Below are 8,067 nucleotides of genomic sequence, written 5' to 3'. Positions count from 1 at the left end.
CACTCCCCAGGTGCACCTTCTTACTTTTCAAAGATACATTTGCATCCCTCTCTCTTGTTGACAGTTAGAGCCAAGGAAAATGTTTAAGAATTTTACAACCGGGCCTTTATATTGGATGGGACTCCTACACCAAACAGTGTGAGGTCTAATTGGGACTTCACATTGGGGAGATCCCCTGAATGTTGGTGGGTCCAACACTGTCAACAAGTCTATGATATGAAAGAGGTAGGGATTTTACTTTAAGAGCTTATACAAATGTTTATTGTGTTGGAAGTATTAATGATAGGAAAAGTACCAATGGATCAACAATTTTTTTGGGGAATTTCCTAATGTCTTGGGTAAGCAAGAAACAAAATTTAATCTCTTTATATACAAACGAAGTCAAGAAAATAACTACAACTACTTGTTTTACTCAAATTATTTGGATGAAGTAGACACCAAAGGATGTCAAAGTTAAACTTGATGATCCAATACCCATTAAATGTGATAATACAAGTGCCATTAGTTTCTCCAAGAACCTTGTTATGAATTCAAACTAAACACATTCCAATTAAATTTCATTTATTGAGAGATTATATTGCTGATAATGTTGTTTGATTTGAATATGTGGCCACTAAATATTAGCTTGTATATATATATTTACAAATCCTCTTCCCTAGGAGCCATTTGAATATCTCAAGAAAAAATGGGAGTATTTTTTGCTATAGCCAAATGACTCAGCATGAGTGAGGGCTAACAACTACTTAGTTTGTTGACTAAGTTAAAGAGTATGGTAAAAAAGAAGAAAGATGACATAGACAATCCACATAATATTAGGGTCATTAGTAAAGTATGTGTAGGTGGAGTAGGTATATAACAAGTAGTGTTATTCTTTATTATTGAATACATCCATGTAGTGCTGCTATTTACTTTGTTAGGGGGGTATTCTTCAGCTGGTTACACCCGTTTCCATTGATGTCAAAAGAGGAGTAGAAAATGTTGAGAGGGAAATGTCCCAAACATTGTAAAGGGGAGAGAATAAATGGTCTAATTGTTGATTTTCAAGGCACAACATAAGGGAAGTTGTGTCCAAAAAAAAGTCAGCTGTGAAAAAGTGCAACATTCATGGGGAGAAGAGCCTGATAGGTGTCAGGGGGAGTGCTGGTATGTTCTCTGGCGATCAATGCCTCAACAATGTTTGTTAATATTGCCATCAATGCTAAAGGGGGAGTTTGTTACCCAAAATGTTGTCATTAACTTCAACTGATGATAGATGTCAAAATCTTAGTCATTGATGTTAATTAGTGTCAAATTCATGGGTAGTTTAATTGTAGTTGAGGTATTTAGTTGAGAATCATCACTGTAGTAGGATAAGCTATCAATCCTAAGAAATATTATGGCTATGCCTAGTGGATGTATGGCTCAATGGCTAGTCTCTGAATGCATTTTGTGTGTAAAATATCAAGTTAGGTTCCCCCACAAAGTGCATAGTTGGATATCCATATTAGATACCTTTCCAATAACATATGGCACCTTAAAAATATCCCTACGAATAAAAATTTATTCAAGGCTAAAATTTCACAGGGTTCCTGTAGCTTACAGTGGCATGACTGACGAAGCTGGTGGATAGAGAGTTTCTCCTTAACAAATGCAAAATTTTTTCATTCCTCACATGGAGGTTGATGTTATGTGTTACAATGCAATGAAAGCATGAAGGGTGTGAGACAAATTGGCAAGTGACAAAATTTAGTAGATAGAGAATCCCAACTAGCATGAGATAATGGGTTTTAATGTTAAATTTGTGCCCCATGCAAAAATAATATAACAAATGAAAGTCACAAAAATATTAGGACCTTGGGCCCTCCTCCATACCAAATGATCTAGAAACAAAGACATGTGGCATGATATAATTGGATGATGGTGATGATTTAGTCCATGATATGGTATCTAGTTGGCAGTGAGTGCATGGCAGAGTCAATGGCGTGGCACTCCGGCAGAGTGGCACGTGGTAGGAAGAAAAGGCCCTTATGGGGGCCAAGTGGATGAAATTTCGTTGACATGTGGCACCACTTAGAGATGGCCATGTGGTAGTGATGACATCAACATATGATGTGGTAGGTGACATGGAAAGACCTCGAAATTCACACCAACGTTGTGTTTGCAGGTTGTTATTTGCAATTTTTAGAGAGGCGGTTGATGAGGAGCTAACATGGTGGCATGTGCGAGAGTGCAGACTCATCATGCTATGGATATCCTGAGGATTATAGTGTTCTCAAGTTGGAGCAGGGCATGGTTAATGTAAGATGGGACACATAAGAAATACCCAGCGCTATTGGTTGACATGATATTTGTGCCCTAAACCATTCGGTTACAAAGGAAAAAGTCATGGGCATGGTGCATGAGAAGACCATGTTTAGAGCCTTTAAGCATATAATGCCAAGACATAGGGCATGGGGCTTTAGATATTTGGTGGAGTTAAGCACCTTTTGGGCATGGAATCCCCCCAAGGCATTTTTTGGGGCTTAAAGCCTAAGTTTTGACCAAATCCTTTGTAAAAGCTCCGCGAATTGTGGGCGTAGAGCGTGAAGTCATAATAGAGTCACAGGGTTATCCGTCCTCGTCTTTGTAATGTAATATCAGCTTGATAGACCTACCCATGGTCCGCGGACCATGGGATTGTATAAATAGAGCGAGGCTCTTAGTGTAGAAGATAGCATATTGCTAAGGAAAAGAACAAAGGTATGATGAGTCTACAAGACTGAGTCGCAGTGTAAGTGTGTCTTTGGGTCATAGAGTAGGAGAAGGCTCTGCAGCTGAGTGCGCAAAGGCCTAGTAGTTCGCAGCTGAGTTTGCAAAGGCCTAGTAGTTCGCAGCTGAGTTTGCAAAGGCCTAGTAGTTCGCAGCTGAGTGCACAGGGCAGGTCAAGTCTGTAACTATTGGAAGAATTAATAAAGAGAAGTTTACCATATTTATGTGTATCTTTTCCTGTTTAATGTATTACTGGGTATAAATTGCAAGTGTATTGTTTATTTGCTGTGAGAAATTATATGTGTGTGTTGTATAACTAAATATAACACAAGGCTTCTATTTCCGTGAAGATAACTAACTGGTGAAGGAAGATAGGTAAGATCTTAGGTGCAACTTAGGGAAATAGTGTAGAGCGCTGCTCCAGTAGCGCGGAAGCCCCATAGCCGCTGGTGAGGGATGCTCGAAGGCAAGTATATCAGGGCATGAAGGCCAGGGAAGTGTGCGAAGCAACCTGCATGCAGGGATGAGCAGTTGGACTGTTGTCGAAAGGGCTAGTAGTACAGGGATTTGTTTGGCTAATTAAATCCAAACTTGGGTCAGGCCCCAACAAGTCAACAAATGGTTCTGTTGCCAGGACTAGGATCTGCATATAGATGTCTGATGTCGTATCATTGGAATCCAACAAAGAAAGGAATTAAAGATTGGTTAGATAGGAAGATTCATGAGTTCGCGACGCAGGAGAAAAGGAACCCACGGCTATCAAAAGAAGAGTGGTTAGACTGCTACTTATACACAGAGATCCATGAAATTTTCTTCGCATCTTTCCCTACTGAGCTATACGAGTGGATCACGAAGCTAGCAGATAGCCAGGGAAGGTGTAAGCTCGACAAACCTATTGGGTGGACTCCAGAATTGGTGCATAGATTGGAAGCATCGAAGGATAAGATCGTGCGCGCTGTTGATCACTAGCTCAATCGAATTATAGGAGGATTCATCACTGAGTTCGTGGTAGGTACTTCAGTCAGTTATAGCGAGGCAGAACAACGCTTCCTCAAATGGCCACGAGGTAAGTACGTTAAATCTTTGAACAATTGGATTAAAATGTTATTGTGTGAAAAACAGGTTATGCAAATAAATTGATGTTTGGGGCTATGCGAAGTGGGAGAATCTACAGAAACAAAGGTAGTACAAAACTAGAAACTAGCCCCTTGATTTCACCTCCACGAGGGGGCGAAGAAGAGCTCGCGAAGGTCTCACCAAGAAGTGCGATCAATTTGATAAGGCAGAGAATTCCGTGCATACCACCCCCACCCACACCACTGCCAGTTTCACCATCTTCACCCCCATCTTCACCCATACCATCTTCGCCACCACCGCAAATTAATATGGCGAGTGCGATAAGGTTGCCTGTGTTCAAGGGAGTAGGGGATGAAGATCCAGTCTAGTTTTGGTTCATGGTAAAAGCTGTATGGAAAGCACATGGAGTCACAGATGACAATATAAAGAAAGCGACGTTGGTCAGTGATATGCAGGATCGCGTGTTGATTTGGTACATTAAGCATTCCAATTGAGACCAAAGGCACAAGAAGGACTAAGCGCGATGCCTGCATTATGGTGCACGATTTGTCAAATAGGAGGAAAGCATGCTACATACAACTGCCACTTATTACATAAGTACACGTAGAATTCACAACAATTGTTCTGTAATTTCTGTAGATTAGTAGGCCATGATGAGCGCACCAATAGAAGTTACGAACTGATGATGGATTGAACTCCTACCTACAGAGTTTAGGCCAAAACGCAGCCCCTTGACTAAAACGCAGGAATCGTGCGAACCGAATTTTAGGGGCGCGGACGAGGCCGAGGTGGAGGAGGACCAGAAAGAGGTCATAGACAACTAATATGTTACAATTGCGGAGGGCCAGGACATTATTCCCACGATTGTAGAAATCCAACATGGTCATCATACTTGTATTGTACATTGTTTGATCATGAGACAGTAGATTCTCCCACCCTGATAGCAAGGTTGCGTGATAAAGGAGCACTCAACCTCCCTCGACTCAGAACCTACAAATGATGAGGTCTGAGCCACGTGAAGAAGACCTTAATGTGAATATTGTGCTCCGAAGTGGAATTATGACAAGGGATGACAAAGGCAAGCAGCCTGAAGAAAATACTTAGGTTCACAAGGCTCCAACGAAGGAACTAGAGTTTGATTTGGAGCATGCTAAGAAAATATTCATGGAAGCCAAGAGGAGCTTCGCTGATGCCTCCACTTTAGGAAGTAAAGACAGACCAGAGCTGGAAATGGACCCATCGATTCTCACAACGTTCCTGGAAACATGCACGAAGTTGCTGTGCGATAGCAAGGCTGTAAAGGGGTTGCAGGAACTCATAAATAGATGCGCTGGAAACACACAAGGAGAACCGCGCGTAGTCTGGAAGCTCTGAAAGCACATGACGCGAATGAGAAGGGAGATGAGACTGACCGCGCAGATTAGGGAATATGAGATGGACCAAGTGATTTTGGATCTAGGATCAGACACGAATGTCCTGCTGAAGCAGACATGGGAGCAGATGGGAAGGCCTATGCTGTAATGGTCTCCTATCCAACTGCGAATGGCGAACCAGTAAAAGATCCTACCTATGGGGAGATTGTAGGGAATCACAGTAGATATTGAAGGAGAAAGCGCGCTAGAAGATTTCTAAGTGATAGAGATTGTTGATGATAACAATCCCTACCCCATGCTCTTAGGAATAGATTGGGCCACTAACATGATCGGGGTGATAAATCTGAAGAAGCACATGATGATTTTTGAGAAGTATATGCGTGTAGTTGTACCTTTGGACCTTGTAGAAGGATCGCGCTACACAGAGTCAGTATGCGACTACAACAACAATGACAATTTGGATTGAATCTACAAGATAATCTCACGAGAATAAGACTGGGTGAACCCAACTGCGGATGGAAAAATCTCATGGGAGCATGAAAGTTCCTGCACATCGGATTCAGACGAAGAGATAAAACAATGGCAGAACCAGTTACATGAGGTAACCACGATGAACTATAACATGATGATGAGATCGTTGCACTGCGTATTGGCAGAGGTAAGGGATTTACCTACGTATGATGGGTTAAGTGAAGTAGATGACTTCCTGAGTAGATTTGAAAGTGAGGTGCCAGAACAACAACGTTTCGAAGCTTTGAAATGGGTACTGCACGCTACATTTGTGAGTTGGTGGGGCCCGCACCAAATAAGTTTTGAGGATTGGCACGAATGCAGGAGGATGATGCGCATGCAATTTGGGAAGCCTCAGATGTGATTAACAGACAAGATTTCCAGACGAAACGGTCCGCGCGCCCACCTGTCTAGATGGATATAGGCATATGGTACGAAACCTCTGTAGATGCACACAGTCTTCGCATTAGGAGACATGGTCAGTAAGCAGGTATTGGCGACATAGTGGCATGAATGATCCCTCCGATTGGAACCACAAAGTATGGAAAGACCAAGTGCGTACAAGGTTATCCACGCAGAAGCCTTTAACTAAGTATGAAATGCACTGAACAAGGTCCACAATGCACAACGGACCGACTGGGACCTGCGCGTACCAGTGGTTCTATGGGCTTATAGGACCACGTGAAAGAAACTGACGATATAGGCACCTTCAAGGCTGGAGTATGGCACAAACACTGTAATCCCCATGGAACATAAAATGCCTTGTTCGTGCATGGCAGCACCGATAGATACAACGGTTCACGGAACCTTGGAAGAAGGGATCGCACAACTGAATGAAGCATAACACTTGGGACCTAAGGAAGAAATCCAACAAGGAAATTTTAGGCTCCAAGAACTTGAGAAAGAAAGGGTACGATTATGGAAGAAAATCACTCTGGTAGAAGTGGAAGTCAAGAAGCTGGAGGACGAGATAAAGGAAGATTTTCTCGATAAGAAGACTAGGGTGATAAAACAGGGTGCGTACGATCACGCTGATAGGTTTGAGGACTATCGCCATGAATTGATCAGTCTGATGCCTTGGATTGGATCACATATTACTAAGAGGATCAACCTGGGTGGCGCGCTATAGATGATAAAATGCGCGACGCTGCCAGTAACGATAAAAGGTCGATATTTTCCAGGAAGAGTGATGGATAACCAAAGGAAATAATATTCAGGTGGTGCGACCACCTGACTAGCTGAGGGAAGCACAGTCTTAGCACTCCAGGTAGTTGAAAGGAGGTGCAGGACTATAAACTATTCTGCCCGGGAGCTGCACGATGTTGGAGATGTGTGCAGAAGCAAAGAGTCACAAGGTCTGCAACCATGTAAGGGGGGATGCGTTGCTGCGCGGGTTGGCTAGAAAGTGACCATTGAAGTCACTATTTACGATGTGATGCTCAACTTGATACCAAATGGAGTGGGTGGCAGGCATTTAAGACATGATTTATGAGCAATATTTGGGAAAATTCGCCACCAAGAGAGCATTAATGAACCGGTTTTGGGAGGAACGGTCGAATTCAAATTCAAAAGGTGCTGTAAATTACAAAGGGCTACCCAACAAACAACAATTGGTCATTTGTGAATTGAGCTGTTGCATACCTCGTGTAGCCTGAGCAGAGCCCTGTTTGACCTGTGAAGAATGTTGATTGAGCCCCTGAGTACGCGAACGATAGATTTTGGTCGGACACGATGGCAACATCTGAGGAAGTTATGGAAATAACAGAGATGATCATCGAAGAGGTCACGCAGGCCCTGACTGTCGGGGATGCCCCTGAAGGCGCCAGGATTGTGGAAAAAATCCCTAAATTACTGCGCACGCCAAGACCAAAGAAAGACAAACAATCGATGGTTCCTGTATGGGTGTCCCTGTGAAACCCGCTGCGCACTAGGTTGACAATGGAGGAGAAGGGGAAAGCTGTTAATGTAGAAACTGACGAGGAGGAGGAAGACCTGGAGGACCTTATCAGCAAAGAAGATGAGGATGAAGGTATGGAGGAGGAAAATGAGCCTGTGCACTGTCCAACAAAGCTACTCACCTATATCCCCCCCGCGAAAGGGGAAGGCTAAAGTGCCCAAGGTTCTTGATGAGAGCAAGAGCTCTCTACAGACCCCACTCCTACCAGACGACATCATTTTTGAGGGAATGCACCTAGGATGGGTGCCTAGCTTGAAATTTGAAGATTGGGATCTCGTTGACCAAGAGAAGTTACCTCACCTAGAGACTGCACAACTCATGAAGTCTAAGCAGAACACTGCGGCGAGGTTTACCGAATTAGAGCCGCGAAAGTGGTTGCATGGCGTGGAAAAGGCAGGGTTACTAAACCTATTTTGGGTGCTG

The sequence above is a fragment of the Pinus tabuliformis genome, chromosome 7 (genome assembly GCF_031772625.1).
Source record: "Pinus tabuliformis cultivar Carrire ecotype Pingquan chromosome 7, CPIR1, whole genome shotgun sequence".
NCBI classification, from domain to species: domain Eukaryota; kingdom Viridiplantae; phylum Streptophyta; class Pinopsida; order Pinales; family Pinaceae; genus Pinus; species Pinus tabuliformis.
The sequence above is the reverse complement of the archived record's forward strand: the minus strand, read 5'-3'. Positions refer to the sequence as shown.